At 40.9% G+C, this 19,907-nt stretch overlaps 1 long non-coding RNA gene across 1 annotated transcript; it reads left to right on the top strand.

Annotated features, from left to right (window-relative positions):
• Positions 1 to 3,577: 3,577 nt before the first annotated feature.
• Positions 3,578 to 18,725, top strand: LOC138743986 (uncharacterized). Its single transcript, XR_011345165.1, has 3 exons — positions 3,578 to 3,651; positions 17,073 to 17,131; positions 18,642 to 18,725. It is a non-coding gene; the product is annotated as an uncharacterized lncRNA (long non-coding RNA).
• Positions 18,726 to 19,907: the final 1,182 nt, after the last annotated feature.

Raw genomic sequence — 19,907 nt, 5'->3', positions numbered from 1 at the left:
CCTACCTGCACCAGGTATGCATTAGTCTCCCATATTCTAACTTTGCCAAATGCAGATTTTTTTTTTGGTCCAAAATAATGGACTCTTGATGTACACATATTGTTCCTCCATACTTGAGGGCCAGTTTTAGACTTTGAGAAGGAGGCCAGCATGCAAGTGATCTCTGATTCACTAGGTCCCAATTTTCAGAAAGCAAGTCAGCTTGTTTCTTACCTCCTGCAGTATGTTAAGTTTGTGAGAAACATATGGAATCATGGATTATTGAAGCTTACCTCACATAGTTTCTGTCTCTGCCAAATTCCAGTATAATACGATGGTAGCCTGCAGAAGCTCTGGGTGCTCAGTTTTACAGAAGCAGTCAGTAATGCAGGAACATACCTGTTGAGAGCTGTTATCTCTTCCACTTTGCTAGTGATGCTTGAAAGATACAGCATAATACAATATACAGAGCCGTTGTCATACCCACACTCCTGTTCGGCTCCGAATCATTGGTCCTCTACCGGCACCACCTACGGCTCCTAGAACGCTTCCACCAGCGTTGTCTCCGCTCCATCCTCAACATCCATTGGAGCGCTTTCATCCCTAACGTCGAAGTACTTGAGATGGCAGAGGTCGACAGCATCGAGTCCACGCTGCTGAAGATCCAGCTGCGCTGGATGGGTCACGTCTCCAGAATGGAGGACCATCGCCTTCCCAAGATCGTGTTATATGGCGAGCTCTCCACTGGCCACCGTGACAGAGGTGCACCAAAGAAAAGGTACAAGGACTGCCTAAAGAAATCTCTTGGTGCCTGCCACATTGACCACCGCCAGTGGGCTGATAACGCCTCAAACCGTGCATCTTGGCGCCTCACAGTTTGGCGGGCAGCAACCTCCTTTGAAGAAGACCGCAGAGCCCACCTCACTGACAAAAGGCAAAGGAGGAAAAACCCAACACCCAACCCCAACCCACCAATTTTCCCCTGCAACCGCTGCAACCGTGTCTGCCTGTCCCGCATCGGACTTGTCAGCCACAAACGAGCCTGCAGCTGACGTGGACTTTTTACCCCCTCCATAAATCTTCGTCCGCGAAGCCAAGCCAAAGAAGAATATGTAATCCTTTGGGAAACTTGGCAATATGGTTTAGAGTCACCTGCATGAATAACTCTAACTGTAACATGCCCACATCATCTTCAGGAACATCAGAGCCCATATAAATGTGGGCTTCACCCTCTATCTTTTTGTTTCCTTTGGCATTTATATTTATTTTTGCGCAGCTAGCCTTTGAAATTGGCTTTTCTTTCACTGATGCCTGGATCCAAAAACTGACAGAAGTCAGCTCTTTCTGAAATTATAAAGTTTAACCATTTTTACTGATTGTTTGTAATCCACTAATTATGCTAATAATGGATGGCATATGAAATTGGTTGGTTCTTGGCAATTTTAATTAGTTATGCATCGCATTTGACAACTGCAAACTCACAATTCTTCATAAATTCACATCATTGCAAAGTGAAAAGCTATTTTGAAAAATAAGTGTCCTAAGCAAAAACACAGTAGTCCAAAGAAATGTTGCAGATTATGTGGCCTACAGCAGTCAGTAATCGACCACATTCATCTCTGCCTTATTCGAAATTTGATTTTAAATATTTACAACATCATATATCTTCCCCACTAGAAATTACTGCTGAACTGTTATTGTCCATGAAACCTGCAGGATGAACGATGGCTACCTTTAAAGGGAACATCAATGTTTTATTTCTGAAACATAAGCAGATAATAGTCCACACGCTCATTGTTTTTATCGATTTTCAGTCCACAAGGAGGACTGTTTACCTCATGCGTCAAAACAAATGAAACTGACTAGTACACTGCCTTTATCATCAAATATTTAGAAAAGAACTGATTAGTGAGGAGCTTTGCTATATAAAATGTATACATTTATTGGAATCATTGTTAGTTCTTGGTGAACGTTGTGTAGAAAATATACTGAACTAAACGTAGTTCTTTGGACCTCAATGGAAATTATAGAGAAATATACATGCATTTCTTTAAATGCAGAGACATTTCATGAAAAGACAGATTTTCGCATTAAAATGTGAGAAATTCCATCATGGTTCATAAAAACAATCAGGACAAAAATAACACGTGCACATTCACAATTGATACCAAATGTATAAATCACTAAAAATCAACAATATATTTGGCAATAGATGGCTAAAAATACCCACAAGCTTGTTATCACAACCATGTTGACACAGTTGTATGCATTTTTATTTTGTAACAATTGCAATGTGTTGGAGGATTTTCATTTATAACAGTAAAATGCACAAATGTATCTGTCCAAACATATTATGTGATAAATTCCCAGCATTTTTCAAATATCATAAATTATTTTGTCAGTGCTCATTATCACTGTTTAATTTCTGCTTCTGAGGATTACAAATTCAGTCTTTTATATGACAAAGGACCACCATTTAAAATAAATCAGTTGAGCGTGGATTTACATGTCACCAAGCACATTGAGAGTGAATTGGTCCCAGCGTGGATTAACATTTATTCTCTGAAAGCCTGGTCTTATTTCCTTCATTTCAAATCAGTCTTTCTGATGTTGGGGCAGGCTTCATATGGGTGTTTGTGTATCTATCAGCTCTGAGCTAAATACATTGGTTTGAAAATTTCAGCGGGGGAATTGCTCAAAGCTAGCTTAAATCATTTTGTTTACTTCAATGGTGCATGATAGGCCAGATTTAATGAAAGCAGGGAGTTGAGAGATCATTAGATACTTCCATGTTATTGGAAAAAGAAATTACGCTATAATTTCCATTATGGTTGTGATATAAAATTTAGAAAATCTGACTACAAAGCTGCAAGTTAAAATAAAAACACAATGCTGGAGAAACTCAGCTGGTCAAACAGTGTACTTAAAGTAGCAAAGATACATAACCAACATTTCGGGCTTGAGCCCTTCATCAAGTTCTGTGGGATTCTCTCTCACTGCTCCCCATCTGTGATCCCTGCTCCTCTCAAGCCCTACAATCTGTCTACTGCAAGATATACTTCTGGCCTAGCTGAAGCCAAGAAAAAGAAAGTTGAAAAGAAATTCCAAGAAAAATAAAAGCCGTTTTGGAAGGATATTAGGGTGGCATGGTTAGTGCAGCAGTTAGCGCAATGCCGTTATAGTGCCAGCGATAGGGTCCGATGTTTGGATCCCGCATCACAAGGAGTTTGTACGTTCTCCCTATGTCTGCGTGGGTTTTCCCCTGGGGCTCCGGTTTCCTCCCACTGTTTGAAATGTACTGAGGCTGTAGGTCTATTGGGTGTGATTGGGTGGCATGGACTCATGGCCCGAAATGGCCTGTTACTGTGCTGTATGTCTAAATATAAATTTTAACCTTTTTAAATGTAAACATTTTTTAAAAATTTAAAATTTAAGAAATTATTAAAAAAATAATCATCAGTCCAATTTTAAGTTCAGGGCAATATTACATGTGTTAGTTATATTGAGAGTTTCTAATTCGCTGTTGCATTGTTTCAATCCCTCAGTTAACTCCAGGCTTTATCAAAGTGCAACTCTCCAAGGCTATTGACTCCAGGCAATAGAATCCTGCAAGTTCTTGGAGTTGCTTACAAGCAGGTTTGGAGTCAGTTTCTTCTCATCCCACGTGGCAGGGTGAGTTCAACAAATTATTTCTTTGGGCTGGGATCCACACAAAAATTACATACATCATGTGTTGCCTTGGTGCTAATCCTATCCTACCTACTCCCCTCCTTCCCCAACCCCTAACCCAATACCTTATCTTCTCTTCAGTTAGAGTCAATGCTGTATTCTCTTTTCTTCTTTGGCTTGGCTTCGCGGACGAAGATTTATGGATTGGTATGTCCACGTCTGCTGCAGGCTCGTTGGTGACTGACAAGTCTGATGTGGGACAGGCAGGCATGGTTGCAGCGGTTGCAAGGGAAAATTGGTTGGTTGGGGTTGGGTGTTGGGTTTTTCCTCCTTTGTCGTCAGTGAGGTGGGCTCTGCGGTCTTCTTCAAAGGAGGTTGCTGCCCGTCAAACTGTGAGGCGCCAAGATGCACGGTTGGAGGCGATATCAGCCCACTGGCAGTGGTCAATGTGGCAGGCACCAAGAGATTTCTTTAAGCAGTCCTTGTACCTCTTCTTTGGTGCACTTCTGTCTCGGTGGCCAGTGGAGAGCTCACCATATAACACAATCTTGGGAAGGCGATGGTCCTCCATTCTGGAGACGTGACCCACCCAGCACAGTTAGGTGAATGAGTTAAAGAGTAGAGATGTCATATTATACTTCTACAAATCTCTGGCGAGACCGTTCTGATAACCTCATTATAAGAGGATGTGGAAGCTATGGAGATGGTGCAGAGGAGATTTACCAGTATGTTTCCTGGATTGGAAAATAAGTCTTATGAGGCAAGATTAGCAGAGTTGGGACTTTTCTCTTTGGAGTGTAGATGGATGAGTGGAGACTTAATAGAGAACTACAAGATTATGAGAGGCATGGATAGGGCGGACAAAAAGTGTGTGATTTCCAAGGTAAGAATAGCAAACACCAGAGGACATGTGCACAATGTTTTACATGATAGACGAATTAGGGGATATGGGGAGAAGGCAGGTAGGTGGAGTTAGGTCATAAATTAGATCAGCCATGATCGTATTGAATGGCAGAGCAGGCTCGATGGGCCATATTTGGCCTACTCCTGTTCCTACTTCCTATGTTTCTAAGAAAGGAGGGAAGTTTAGGGGAAATATCAGGAGTAAAGTTTTTTTTCTGCAGAGAGGGAGGGTGTCTGGAAATTCTTGCCAGGGATGGTGGTGGAGGCTGAAACGTTAGGGGCATTTCAGAGATTCTTAGACAGACACATGGATGGAAGAAAAATAGAGGGTTACAGGGTAGGGAGGGCTTAGTACTTTTTTTCCAAGGAGTCAGCACAACAAAGAGCCAAATGTTCTATGTTCTTCCTGTCCCATTGGAAGCGTATCTACTTTTGTTGCTTTCACTCTGTACCTCTTTTCTTCCAGCTACCTCTCATATCCTCATACTTATTTATGCTGTTTTGGGTTATCTCTTTGTCCCTTTACATCATGGCTAATTTTCAACTTCTTTGGGAAACATTTCCAAGGAAGACTCCACACTGGAGAAGCTTTACTCTGTAGCCCCTGTAATAGCTCTTCCCTTCATCAACTTACCTCTGCCATGTAGATTTCCCTCATCATATTAAAAATAAATCTCACTTGAATGTCCATTTATTAAAACTGCCAGTTACCTTTCCAGGATTAGCTTTTCAATTTATTATGAGCTTATCCTGTTTAGAAAATAGAATTGCATCACCACATTCATTCTGAGTGAAGCCCTCACTCTGCAAAGTTATGCAAGAACAATTCTTAAGCACTTGCAACTTAAATGTGAAAAATCACAGCTCGTTAAAATCAATGTCAAATACGTGGCAACAATGCAAATCAACAATCACAGGAGGATGTTGTGGCATTTTGGCAAGATGTCACAAGTTGGATCTTCCAACATTAAAATGTTTCTCTGTCTTAAAGGTCTTAAATCCACCAGAAGAGTTTCCATGCACTTGCTCCCTGAACTTCTATTTTTAGCATTATCTCGCTATCTATTCCGTTCAGTTTTTGTGGGAGTGCAAAATTGTTGAATTGTCCAAGGTTAAATTATAAGGTGCTGGGGTTCTGCAGGAGAAATGTACTGAGAAAGGTGGGGTACTCTCCAATCTTGTTATCCAATTCAGCATCAACTTGCGTAGCAGCCAGACATTTACTGCTGAAAGTTGAACGTCACTGTGTGTGCCTAGACTCCTTCATGCGTTAGCACATCAGATCAGCAATTCAGAAGGAAAATTGTAATCCATATAATTTGCAATGTCTTTCATTTTTCCCTGACATTTCCTTTTCTTCATTGAAATTTATTCACTGAAGCAAAAATACAAGAAATTGGGCAATCCAATATGGAGGAAACAGATTCTATTTCTTTCTTATAACACATAAGGAAACAAGAGCAGCAATAGGGCATCTGGTCCCTCAAGTTTACCCTGCCATTCGATATGATTTGACACAGGCCTTAATTATTCCTCTGTACCATTTACCCATATTTCTCAATTTTCAAAAAATTATTTACCATAAGCCCCCAGGTAAGAAAAAATCCAGGGATCCAGGGAGAAGAAATTCCAGTGTACCTCAATATTAAATAATTGCTCATTTATCTTGTATCAATGTCCCCTCATTCAAGGGTGGCACTGTTGACATAGCGATTAGTGCAACCACTTGACAGTGCCAGTGATCAGGACCGGGATTCAAATCCCACGCTGTCTGTACGGAGTTTGTATGTTCTCCCCATGTCTTTGTGGGTTTTCCCGGGAGGTTCGTGTTTCCTCCCACCCATTCAAAAACACTGGGGTGCAAGTCAATCAGGTGTAATTGGGCGGCACAAATTCATGGGCTGAAATGGCCTTATTGTGTTGTAGGTCTAAATGATTTTTTTTAAATTTAAAAAAATTCTTGCCACTGGAAAGATCTCAGCATTATTCGAGGATTCTGGTTTTTTGGTTTAACAGAACTGGGGGGGGGGGTGGGGGGAATCAAAAGGTGGAGGAGTCATATTGCTTGTTAGAGAAAATATTACAGCGGTGCTATGGCATGATAGATTGGAGGGCTCATTCATTGAGGCTATTTGGGTGGAATTGAGGAATGTGAAAGGCAAGAAAACACTAATGACCACCTCATAGACCACCTAATGGGCTGAGAGAATTAGAGGAGCAAATATGAAAGGAGATAGAATATATGTGTAATAAACATAAGGTGGTGATTACAGGAGATTTTCACTTTCCATACATTGACTGGGACACCCATACTGTAAAAGGGCTGGACGGGTTAGAGTTTGTCAAATGTGTTCAGGAAAGTTTTCTAAATCAATACATAGAAAAATTGTCTAGAGAGGAGGGAGTATTGGATCATCTATTAGGGAATGACATAGGTCAGGTGAGAGAGGCATGTGTTGGGTCTAGTGATCATTATATTATTGGTTTTAGGTTAATGATGGAGAAGGTTAGGGCTGGACCCAAGGTTCAGATTTTTGATAGCAATAAGGAACAGAGTACAGAGTCAGTATGTCCTTATGAGGATCAAAGGAAAGGTTAGAAAATATAGGGAGCCTTGATTTTCAAGGGTTATTATGAATTTGGTTCAGAAGAGGGATGTGTACAACAGGTATAGACAGCAGGGAATACAAGGAGTGTAAAAAATAGAAATTAGAAAGGCTAAAAGGAGATATGAGGCTGCTTTGGCAGGCAGGGTAAAAATAAATTCAGAGTTTCTAAAGGTACATTAAAAGTAAAAGAATAGTGAGGGATTAAATTTGGCCCCTTGAATTCAGAAGAGATGGAGGAAATTTTAAATGATTATTTTTTCTTCAGTATTCACTAAGGAAAGGAATATTGAGCCAAGTGAAGTAAGGAAATCTGGTAGTGAGGTCATGGATAATATACAGATTAATGAGGAGGTAGTATTGGCTATTTTTAAGAGAATAAAGGTGGCTAAATCTATGGGTCCTGACAAGATATTCCCTAAGACCATGAGAGAGGCTAGTGTACAAATAGCGGGGGCTCGGACAGAAGTATATAAAATGTCGCTGGAGATGCCAGAGGATTGGAGGGTAGCTCATGTTGTTCCAGTGTTTAAAAAAGGCTCCAAAAGTAAATTTGGTAATTATAGGCCTGTGAGTCTGATGTCAGTGGTGAGTAAATTAATGGAGAATGTTCTTAGAGATGGCATATTCAATTATTTGGAAAGACAGATTGATTAGGAGTAGTTAATATGGTTTTGTACATGATAGATCATGTTGAACAAATCATAGAGTTTTTTGTGGAAGTTACTAAGAAGTTTGATGAGGAGAAGGCTATGGATGTTGTCTGTATGGACTTCACTAAGGCCTTTGACAAGGTTCCACCTAAGAAGTGAGTTAGGAAGGTTCAAGCATTAGGTATTAATGTTGAAGTAGTGAAATACATTGAACAGTAGTTGGATGGGAGGAACCAGAGAGTAGTGGTGGAAAATTGCTTATCAAATTGGAAGCTAGCGTTTAGAGGAGTGCTTCAGGGAATAGTACTGGGTCCATTGTTGCTTGTCATATATATTAATGATCTAGATGATAGGGTGGTAAATTGGATTAGTAAGTATGCAGCTGATATGAAGATTGGTGGTGTTGTGGACAGTGAAGAAGATTATCAAACCTTGCAGTGGGATATAGGACAATTAGAAGAGTGGGCCAAAAGATGGCAGATGCAGTTTAATTCTGATAAATGTGAGGTGCTACATTTTGGTAGGACTCATCAGCAAAGGTTATACACATTAAATGGTAGGTAATTGAGGAGTGCAGTAGAACAAAGGGATTTAGGAATTCTGCTACATAATTCTCTGAAAGTTGAGTCACATGTAGATAGGGTGGTTAAAAAAAGGATTTGGCTTGGCCTTCATAAATCATAGTATTGAATACAGGAGTTGGGATGTCACATTGAAGTTGTATAAAGCATTGGTGAGGCCAAATTTGGAATATTGTGTGCAGTTTTGGTTGCCAAATTATAGGAAGGATATAAACAAAATAGAAAGAGTGCAGAGGAGATTTACAAGAATGTTGCCTGGGTTTCAGGTTTGGGTTATAAGGAACGATTGAGCAGGCTGGGACTTTATTTCCTGGAATGTAGAAAATTGAGGGGTGATTTGATAGAAGTATTTAAAATTTTGAGGGGGACATAAAGTCAATGTGGACAGGCTTTTTCTTTTGAGAGTGGGAGAGATTCAAACAAAAGGACATGGAATGAGATCGAAGGGGCAAAGTTTAGGGCAAACCACTCAGAGGGTGGTGGGAGTGTGGAATGAGCTTCTGGCCAAAGTGTTAGATTTGGGTTTGATTTTAATATTTAAGGAAAAGTTGGATAGGTATATGAATGATAGAGGTGTGGGTCAATGGGATGAGGTGAGAGAAGGTGTTCAGCATGGACTAGAAGGACCAACCTGTCCTGTTTCTGTGCTGAAATTGTTATATTGGAGCATTTATGCTTTTGTTCCCCTTTAGAATCTTATACATTTCAGTAAGATCATCTTCGTTATTTGAAACTCCTTAGCCATACATAATCAGACAATCCTGCTGTCCAACTTCTGTTTTGATAAGAACCTCTTGACAACTTCAAGCTCAAAATAACAACTTTATCTGGAGCACCAAACCCATATGTACAAACACAAGCTTGTCTTCTTCCTCTATCACTTATCCTCTGCACACAACATGGCCTCCCAGCTCTAGACAAGGCACACAGGAGTAAAGAAGACAAGACATTGTCCAATCATAGTCCATCAGGAGGTTGGTGAATGCGCTGTGATCTGCGCACTACCCTTGATGACTCAGCAGGCACCGCTGACTCAGGTGTTTTGGGCTAATTGGGTGTTGGGGGCATAAGAGGGGTCTGTGTGGGAATGTCCATCCTCTTCAGGGGACCCAGGCCCCTCTGCCAGTGTCTCTCTTTCTATCTGGCAAAGTCACTGTCTCACCATTGTAAACTCCACGGAACTATCCGCCTCTGAGTACGTATCATGACGCAAGCATACCTGGTCCTGATGTCTGCGTAAAATACATCTGTCAGTCAGCTTAACCACATTGGGACAGGCCCAGGCCCACTCTGCTTAAGAGTAACCCCGGGTAGTCATTGTTGATATTTTTTCACATAGACATTGTCATCTAGCTTTAACTGTCTTTCTCATGCATGTTGATCATGTCCCTTCTTCTGATTCTCCTACTTTTTCTCCACTCTTGCCTTCATGTCCAATCTTGACTTGGGCCTACACCCCGTCACCATCTCCACTGGAGTGTGTGAAGTTGTAGTCTGCGGAATAAGGTGATATTTAAACAACGTGAAAGCCTGATGCTAAGAGAGTCCCCTGTCATCCTCTTCAGGCTGTTCTTCACTGTCTGAACAGCCCGCTCAGCCAAACCATGTGAGGCTGGGTGGAAAGGGCCGTCCAAATGTGATGAATGCCATTCTGTTGCATGAACTCAGGGTAAAAGTCAGGCCATGATCAGTGACCAGAGTGTCAGGCAACCCCTGGACTGCAAACACTTTCCCGAGTTTGTCGATGGTCGAGTGGGCTGTAATGTTGCCCATGATGTGAGCTTCTATCCATTTGGAAAGACACATCCACCATTACTAGAAACATCTGCCCCATAAAAGGGCCAGCAAAGTCCAAATGTAGTTTAGACCCGGGCGGTCTGGCCACTCCCATGGGTGCAAAGGAGATGCTGGTAGTATTTTCTGATTGATCTGACATTATTGCATACATGTTTTTACCTTGTTCTCCAGATCCTAATCCATTCTTCACCACCAGACATAGGATCTTGCAAGGCTTTTCATTCAAGATACCCCTGGATGAGCCTCATGAACTTCTTCCACAATCTTTGAATGGCCGGGTGAGGCACAACATCCCTCACCCCCAAAGAAAATGCAGCCATCCTGCAGACTCATTTCTGTCTTATGTTTGGCATAAGGCTTCAGTTCCCCTCCTTCCATGATGCTGGACCATCCTTGTAAAAGGAAAGTCTTGACTTGAGACAGGACTGTGTCCAACTCTGTTCTCTGCTTTATCTGAGTCACCTTTAAAGGCATCAATGACAGACTTTCCAATGAAAACACTCCCTCTAGAGGCAAATATGTCATATCTGGTGTCTCAGGTAAAGGTAGATGACTCAGTACATCAACATTTGCATTATGCCTACCTGCTCTGTACACAATAGTGTATCGGTAGGCTGATAATGTGAAAGCCCAACGCTGTATCCTAGCTGAGGCTAGCGGTGGGACGCATCTGGTCTCACTGAACAGGTTCATCAGTGGTTTATGATCCATATAAATTGTGAATGCACGTCCATGAGGTGCATGCACGTACACACGCACGCAGCTACACGTGCACGCACACACTCTCTCTTTTCCCTCTGTTGTTTCTCCTCTGCACACAGCATGACCTCTAAGCTATATGCAAGGCACACAGAAAATAAAGAAGACAAACAGGAAGTAAACTCCTCTCAGCCTTACTTTAAAAACAGCTCACATGACAACAACTCCCATCCCAGGAATTATCTTATTGAATCTCCTCTGGAATGTCTCCAACGTTAATATATCCAAAACTCCACTCAGAACTCAACAACATTCCGAACAATTATGATAACATTTCTAAACTCCAACCTCCCTCAATAAAGGCCAATATGCTTGTTGCCTTCCTAACAAGCTGTGGCACCTTCCTGCTAACATTTTACAATTCAACCACAGAACATCTTTGGTCTCTCTGGAGATGCTGGAATCTAAAGCTAAGCACAATGGGCTGAAAGGAACTCACCTGGTCAAATAGAATGACTGCTATTTCAAGCTGGAATTCTTCATCAACTCTTTATCAGTTTTAATGAGTTTCAGCTTGAAACATTGACCACTGATACAGCTCGATTCACTGATTGCATTTAGCTTCAGATTCCCATATCTGCAGTCACAAGACTCACAAGCAAACTTGTGAAACAAACTTAAAGTTTCATCCAAGTAAAAACACAATGCTGGAGAAACTCTGCAAGTCAAACAACATACTTTATGTAGCAATGATAAGGATACCTAACCAACGTTTCAGGCCTGAGCCCCTCATCAAGGTGTGAGCAAAATGTTGGCAGGCACTCAAGAAAAATGGTAAGGGAGGAGGGGCAGGGGGAGGAGCACAGACCCACAATCAGGAGCTAATAGGCGGATAAAGGAGGGAGGCAAACCAACAAACAAGGGGAGGAGGAATGGCTCTGTGAATGGAGAGGGAAAGGGGTGGAGGGCTGGAGGAAAGAAGACAGAGGGATGGAGAAGGGAGAGGAAACACGGGGAGTAGGCCAGCAGAAATCAGAGAAGTTGATGTTAATGCCATCCAGTCAAATTTTCATCCCTCTGATTCGAAATTTTAATTGTGAGCGGTCTCTTGGCTTTACGTAGGTCCCTGAATGGAGGCCTGTTCAAGGAGGATCTTTGTTATTCCCACTGATCATTATTTTCTTCAGCTGTCTTTAGGTGCTGGAATGGGTCATATCTGTAATTGCCAGGCTTTCCTTTTCAGCGAACAGGTTGTTTCCCTCCAGTTCATTAGCCAGGAATAAGAAAGATTAAAAGTCCTCAAGACAAGTTCCAAGAGATCATGCATGGGCGTAATGAATGGCACAGCAGTAAGATGGATATTGAGAGAATAAAATTATTTTTTCTCTTATAGTTGAGTGCCTCCTGAAATAATAGCTTTCAGGTATGGTAATAAAGCAGACCTAAAAAAATGTGTCCATGCCTCATTGGATCCTCATTTTATGGTATGAAGTGTAAGAGCTATCCAAACAGATGTCTATCAACATTAGGGTGGCATGGTTAGTGTAGCGGTTAATGCAAAGCTGTTACAGTGCCAGAAACCTGGGTTGAAATATGGCGCTATCTGTAAGGAGTTTGAACGTTCTCCTCGTGTCTGCGTGGGTTTCCTCCAGGTGCTCTGGTTTTCTCCCACCCTTAAAAATGTACTGGGATTGTAGATCATTTGGCTGGCACAGGGTCATATGCTGAAAAGTCCTGTTATTCTGCTGTATGTAAATTTTAATGTAAACTTACAGAGGTACACAACTGATAGAGCAGTGGTTCGCAACCTTTTTCTTTCCACTTTTAGAAATCCCTATGCCATCAGTGGTCTGTGATTAGGAAGGGATTGCCTAAGGTGGTATGTGAGTGGGAAGGGAAGGTTGAGAATCACTGCTATCGACCCAATTGTTACCAAAATATTTTACTTGAGAAAAATTGTCATTGGCCCATTTCCTTTAGAGTTATGAAACTGTGCACATAACGAGTCAATTAGGTGCGATTAAAACAGTGGTTTTCAAACTTTTTTATTTCTACCCCATACCACCTTAAGCAGTCCCTTCCTAATCACAGAACACCTATGGCATAGGGAATACTTAAAGGTGGTATGTGAGTGGAAAGAAAAAGGTTGAGAACCATTGTGATAGTCTATTCTGCCAAGTCCTTTCTGGAATGCATCTGGAGCATACATTAAGAGATGCTGTCAATTTTCTCCTCCTTTAACCTGCATCTGAGGAAAGATGAACAGCCCCAATGTTTCAGGTCAATGACCCTTCGTCGGAGCACCATTTCATCACTTACACCATTTTCTGTGAGACACAGTCTGACCTGATGAGTATTTGGAGTATTTGTTAAAAAAAAATTATTGTTATACAGTCACTTTCATTTCTTAACCCTCCATAATTCCTATAAAAGAAATTTGCAACTGTTTTATATTTTCCCATGCTGAGATGTTTCAAGAATAAGACTTCCTTATTTCATTCTTGTTTTCATTGCTCTTGTGTACAAGCTGACTAAGTTGTTTTAAGATTCCTTTACTGTCATGTAGTACTGAACATGTAGTATTACACAAAATTGCCTTCTGCCTGCCTTAAGACAGAAAAAGCGTCACCGTTCATGTTGCTCAACATCCCTTAGAATATGAGATAAAGAGAAGCCAAGAAAAGAACCTTCAGACACTGAATGTCCTGGATTTGCCTCCAGCTCTTCCACAGCTTCTTCAATCCATTGGCAACCTGAGCTCCAGATCCAAATCTCTGATATGACCAGGAAGCCTTCAGTGCCTGAGTTCCTTCGGAAGCCCATCTTGCTTTCGGCACCCTCTCGAATTCTGGTTCCGATACCCTGGTCCCCGAACCAGTCTCCATCAGCTTGCAGCCCGTGGGCAGTTCTTCGATCGCAGGTCACTAGCAGCCAGCATACTGTGCGAGTCCCTCAGGTGCTGAGCTCCTCGCAGGCCACCTTCCCTTAAGGGTCCTTCGGCCACTGAGCCTCTCGCTGGTTCGTTGCCGTGTTCATATTCTCTGCTTCTCCTTCTTAATGGGGGGTGGGGGGTGTTCTTCCCATTTTCTGTGTTGGTCCCCGAGAGTCGGCAACCCCTCATGGCCACTGCCGAGCACAGGCTCCACCATCTTAGGCTCAGACCCCTGTGGTCGCGGGATTTCAAAATAAAAAACTGTTGGCTCCTTTAACAGGCTTTTTAAAGCCTGGACAGAGCCATCAGCATTAGGACCAGGCAGTGCTGTGTCTCCACTCTCCTTTTTCCCGGGTCTGCACTCGTGGCAGCTCAGCTGTTACAGCAGTTCCACCATTTTTTCTCATGATCTCCTTCAATATTACAAATGCTTTAAAGTTACGTTTGTATAGCCCATCAAAACATGCACATGTATCATCTATTTATGGGAACTATTGGTATTCCAGCCTTCATGTAAAATGGAATGAATAAAAGAGCTGTTATAAAGTGAAATACTGTAATAAAAGAGCAGACGTTATTACATACCCACAAGAGGGAGTTCAATTCAAAATAATCCAAAAATTGATTCTTCATCTTCCAAGTTTTGAAATGCAAAGTAAAATGATCTCTCTCACAGGTCAATGTTTTAATGAAATGTGGTCAGATGAATTGATTTTTTAGTTACTTTTGATTGCAAAGATCTAAAGAAAATACACAGATCCTTGGGAAATTTATAGCTGTAATTCAGAGCTACTTCTAACACTCAATGGCTCTTTGATACTGGCTAGGCTAATCCTGGATGGGGAGTTTATTTTTTGCTCCTAATGAATCAGGATGTCATCATTGCTAGTTTCTCTGTTAAGTCAAATTCTAAATCCATAACACAGAGCCTTCTGTAACCTATAGTGAGAGGATTTCTAAACAAAGGTAGCAAGGGAGCTGTGAAATCCTCTGAAAGATGGCAGTTGAATATGTTCTCATAACACTTCAGCAGTATCATGAAAAATAACGACGAGAAAGTGAGCGGTTAGCGTCGTGGTCAGTGGAACCCGGATTGAATCTGGCACCATCTGTAAGGAGCTTGTATGTTCTCCCAGTGTTTCCTCTGGGTGCTCCAGTTTCCTCCCACCCTTTAAAATGTATGGGGGCTGTGGTTAATTGGTGCATTTGGGTGGCATGGGCTCATGTTCCAGAAAGGCTTGTTACCGTGCAGAATGTCAAAATTTAAAATCTAAATTTATAAATTTGAATTTAGTGTATGAAAGTAGTGCAATGAACACTTCTACAAGTGAATGCCATATGTAATTCTATGTGGCTACAGCAAATTATCAGGTAGGTTTTCAGGTGCATTACACATCAGGGGAGCTAGGAGTTTATGTCATCAGTCAATAGCCTGTACCATTCTAGGGGTCGGGTCTCAGTTAATTTTTAGAAGAGACGTACCCCCTTGTTGTTTCCTTCTGAAATATTTTGACACAGCCAATTCATGCAGCCCAAAGAACAGGCCCCATGACTCATTTAGACATCAAACACTCAATTATAACATCCTACAGTCTTTTGTTCTCCTCAGATTCCCATCAACTTCCCAGTCACTTACTAATGAAAGATCATTTGCATTGGTCAATTAAGCTACCGACCTGCACATCTTTGGCTTGTGGAAGAATACTTGAAGGAAATATGCAGTCACCGGAAACATGCGCACACTCCACATGGGTGTCACAAGGGGTTGGAGTTGATATCCGCAGCAAATCTAGTAGGCGTGTACCACTGTACCACATCATAGCTACAGTTCTGTATCATCCCCTTCTCAAATCCAACCCTTACCCACTGCACTTCCCTCTCTCCAAGTGCTTCCAGGTAAATGGCAATGAAGTCACTGGATTTTAACTCATTGTCATTCAATACCCTCAAAGCAGCATGCACAGATCTCTTCACTTACCTGGCAACCATTAGAATATATCTCATTTTTATTGTAATCGCTTTCATGCTTCAACTGTATATATAATCCATGTCGTCTTCCAGAGCAGGATAGCACATGTAAACCACATGGTCCTCCAGTGCTAGATAGCACATATAAACCACATGGTCCTCCAGTGCTAGATAGCACATATAAACCACATGGTCCTCCAGTGCTAGATAGCACATATAAACCACATGGTCCTCCAGTGCTGGATAGCACATATAAACCACATGGTCCTCCAGTGCTAGATAGCACATATAAACCACATGGTCCTCCAGTGCTGGATAGCACATGTAAACCACATGGTCCTCCAGTGCTAGATAGCACATATAAACCACATGGTCCTCCAGTGCTGGATAGCACATATAAACCACATGGTCCTCCAGTGCTAAATAGCACATATAAACCACATAGTCCTCCAATGCTGGATAGCACAACCAATCTCTTACTGTATGATAGTCTCGACAGTTGTTCTCTCGAGGCTTAGACTTCTCATCTCATTGCATGTCCACCATTCCAGAGCATGGATGTGGACCACAGTTAGGGAAATGTTTCCGATTTGCTCTGCCCACTCCCAACAGATCTGTGGAGAGAGGAATGGACTTCATTTCAGATCAATGATATTCCATAGGATGGGAAAAATTAGAAATCAAATGCATTTTAAGGCACAGAGTGGAAAGGTGGAGAGAACAAAGAAAATGTTGGTGTCTGGTGGAGGCTAAGTGGCTGAATGATGTGATGGTATGGCCTTGGCTGAAAGGGGGTGGTGAAGGCATGTTAATCACATTTGTTTTGACTGGAGAGTGGCAGATGGATGAGATCAGAAGGGAGAGAAAAAGACAATACTATGAGAAAGGCAACAGAAAACAGGACGGAGAGTATCTGTGGAGAGAGAGAACGTTGTTACAGATGGATGAAGTTTCAGCAGGAAGTTATGTAAACTGGAAAGGGTGGTGAGCTAATGTTAAATTGAAGGCTAAGACTTGTAGATGTATAGATCTGCATGGGAAACATATTTCTGTTCCTCAAGTGTGTTGGGCTCCAGTGTAACAATGTAATAGTCAAAGAAGGAGAGTTGAAAGTGGAAGTGAGATGGAGAACTACAATGACAGATAACAGGAAACTCCAAGACATCTTCACAGACAGAAGAGATCAAGGCATATGTCAAATAGTCAAGGTGTTAGTCAATCAGTTTAATAACTTCCACATCAGTGCTGAGTGCAGAAATTCACTCCAGTTTGTCTGTCCTTCTAGCAAAAGACATCAATATTCTCCATGTGCTCTGGAGCCTATGATCACTCCACCATCTCAAGGTAAAATAAAAATGAAGTAATCCAGGCCTTAAGTTACGAAGCTTATTGAAATATTGGATCAGCTTGTCCCTTATCAAATGTTGGTGACAAATCAAGCTGAGTAATTGATTTATGAAGAAGGAATAACTTTTGCTTTGTTTAAAACATTTGCAACAATAAAGTCTAAGAAGTTTCCAAGTTTGACTTGGACCCACCATGAACAAATCCATCCTGTGCACTAAGTTGGCGAGTTCCCAATCAAAATTGCATCGTTTTTGTTCTTTACATTGCCTTTCAAAATGCAAATTCAGATTTCTACATAAAATTATGTGATCTGGCCATAGAGATAAAATACTTAGTCCAAACCCATTGGGGCAGCTCTTTGATAAAAGCATTCACACACTCCCAGTCCTCTTTCTTTCCCATACTTCTTTCTTCCCAGTCTGCGCAATTATTTATTTATTTATTTAAAGACACAAATACGACAAAATGATCCCATCACCTTCCAAGTACATGAATCTCAGGAATCACTTCATATTGAAACATCTCTGTCAAATTTCCTGCTCATAATATCTGTTCTGGATAAGTCTAGTTTTTTGGTTGTTCCACTTCATAAATAATTCTTGTGTCATTGTAGAGCTCGTCGAAAGAATCAAAGACTTGTTGATCCAAACCAAGGCTTTTATTAGCAAAAGACAGGAGCTCTTCACAGGTGGCCGACCAGTCCGGAATGATCCGACCTGGCTAGGGACACAACCCTTTAAGGCCCAGACAATAGGCATGGCTTAGCTCTCAGCCAATCGCTGTAAGCACAGTCTAGATGCAGTAACTATATACACTATGTACATTGGTGATAGATCTGTACTATCACAGTCATTTTAATGAATCCCTTTCCCATTCTCTTTGCACCTTAACATTCTTTCCAAGACACATGCAAAATTGAATATATTTTTACTGGGGCCTAAATCATTTACAATCATTTCCAGCAATCATAATTTCCTCCAATCTCAGACCTGGAGTTTGCAATTCCATGAGCTTTATTAACTGAACTGTCATATAAAAAAAAACTACCAGTAGTTTGTATAGATTCCATGACCTCACTGCTTGTTTTCCTTACTCCCCACAACTCTGTGCCAGTTTCCTGAGTGAATACTGATGAAAAAAAATTAAGAACTCTCCCATCTTTTTTGGGTCCATGCAAAGACAACCACTCTAATCTTCAAGGGGACCAATGTTGTCCCTTTCTATCCTTTTGCTCTTAACATCCCTGTAGAAACCCTTAGGATTTTCCTTCACATTTTCTGCCAAAGCAACTTCATGGCTTATTTTAGTTGTCCTGATTTATTTCTTGAGGTTTTTATTGCATGTTTTAATACTCCTCAAATACCTCATTTGCTCCCAGTTTTTAAAAATGTTTTTAAAATTATTTCTACTTTTTAAAAATTATTTATGTTACATTATTCATCACAAGATATTTGTCATATGTGATTATGAACCTGTCCAATTAATCTGTCCATGTCCATCATTACAGGCCTCAACAATACAAGAATATACAACCATTACCAAATTATTTATCTACCTACTTTGAGGGAAATCAGCTCTATGATTATGTTATTTGAAGGTAGGGCCTCAGAGGAATATATGGACCCAAACACAAGCAACTATAAAATCTAATTCACATATTCTTAGGTGGGATTAAAAGAAAAACTCCCAGTCACCCATTTCCTGCTTTGGTTTTAAGAAAAAAGGAAATATTTGTTTAAAAATAACTTGAAAGGTGGTCTGAACAAAGTTTAGATTTGCAAGTTTTACCTGTGTTCACTCTCAATAGGTGTATGGTATTCACAAAGAGTGGCTTTGTGTAAAAGCCTACGGGCAAACCGTTTTTTTTTTAAATCACAATTAGTGTTAGCCTAGAAGCACATCACAACATAGAATGTAGGAGCTGTTCACCTCGCGGACTTGTAAACCAATAATTAGCAGGATGTTGTCTGATGAATGAAAGTTTATTACCCAATAACAGCATAAATACCACACAGCATTGTTACTCAATTCCTTTCATGAAAAGGTGGTACTATAATTCTGCACTGCATTACTTTAAGTACTTAAAACAGCAGATTAGACAAAACAGATGCCTCTTGCTCCCCCTTTCCAACTTCCCTTCCGCAAGGAGTTCATTTAGATCCTACTAAAACAATGTAATGTTCCTAAGCTTATTATAAACAAAGTTGAATCTCTGTAATGATCCCAAGAATAATTTTAAAACTTAAAATGTAAAAATCTGAAATTAAAACAGCATTAAGATTCTACAGCCTTCACAAAAACAGGTTATGGTACCCTTCATGATGAATATTCAATGTAGCAGACAATTACTAAGGTTACATGTTATTACAAATTGATTATTAATTGTCAAGAAAACATACCATGTCAATTTTCCCAGGAATAAATAACCCTAGTTAGATGCTCACTTTGTTTTAGTCAAATATCTTTCCACAATATAAATATGAATAATCAAGTTCATTATTTATTTTTCTGCTCCAGAATAAGTCTTATGGCATGGCCAGTTTTGAAGAATTGAGAAAGGATCTAGAATGCGTGGATTGGGATAAATTGTTTTTGGTCAAGGATGTGCGAGGTAAATGGAGGACCTTCAAAGGTGAAATTTTGAGAGTACAAAGCTTGTATGTTCCTGTCAGGATCAAAGGCAAGGTGAGAAGGTACACGAAACCTTGGTTTTCGAGGGATATTGGGGATCTGGTTCGGAAGAAGAGAGAGGTGTATAACAGGTACAGGCACT

This window comes from Narcine bancroftii, chromosome 10 (assembly GCF_036971445.1).
Source record: "Narcine bancroftii isolate sNarBan1 chromosome 10, sNarBan1.hap1, whole genome shotgun sequence".
In the NCBI taxonomy this organism is placed as follows: Eukaryota; Metazoa; Chordata; class Chondrichthyes; order Torpediniformes; family Narcinidae; genus Narcine; species Narcine bancroftii.
This window is presented reverse-complemented; position numbering and strand designations above follow the sequence as displayed.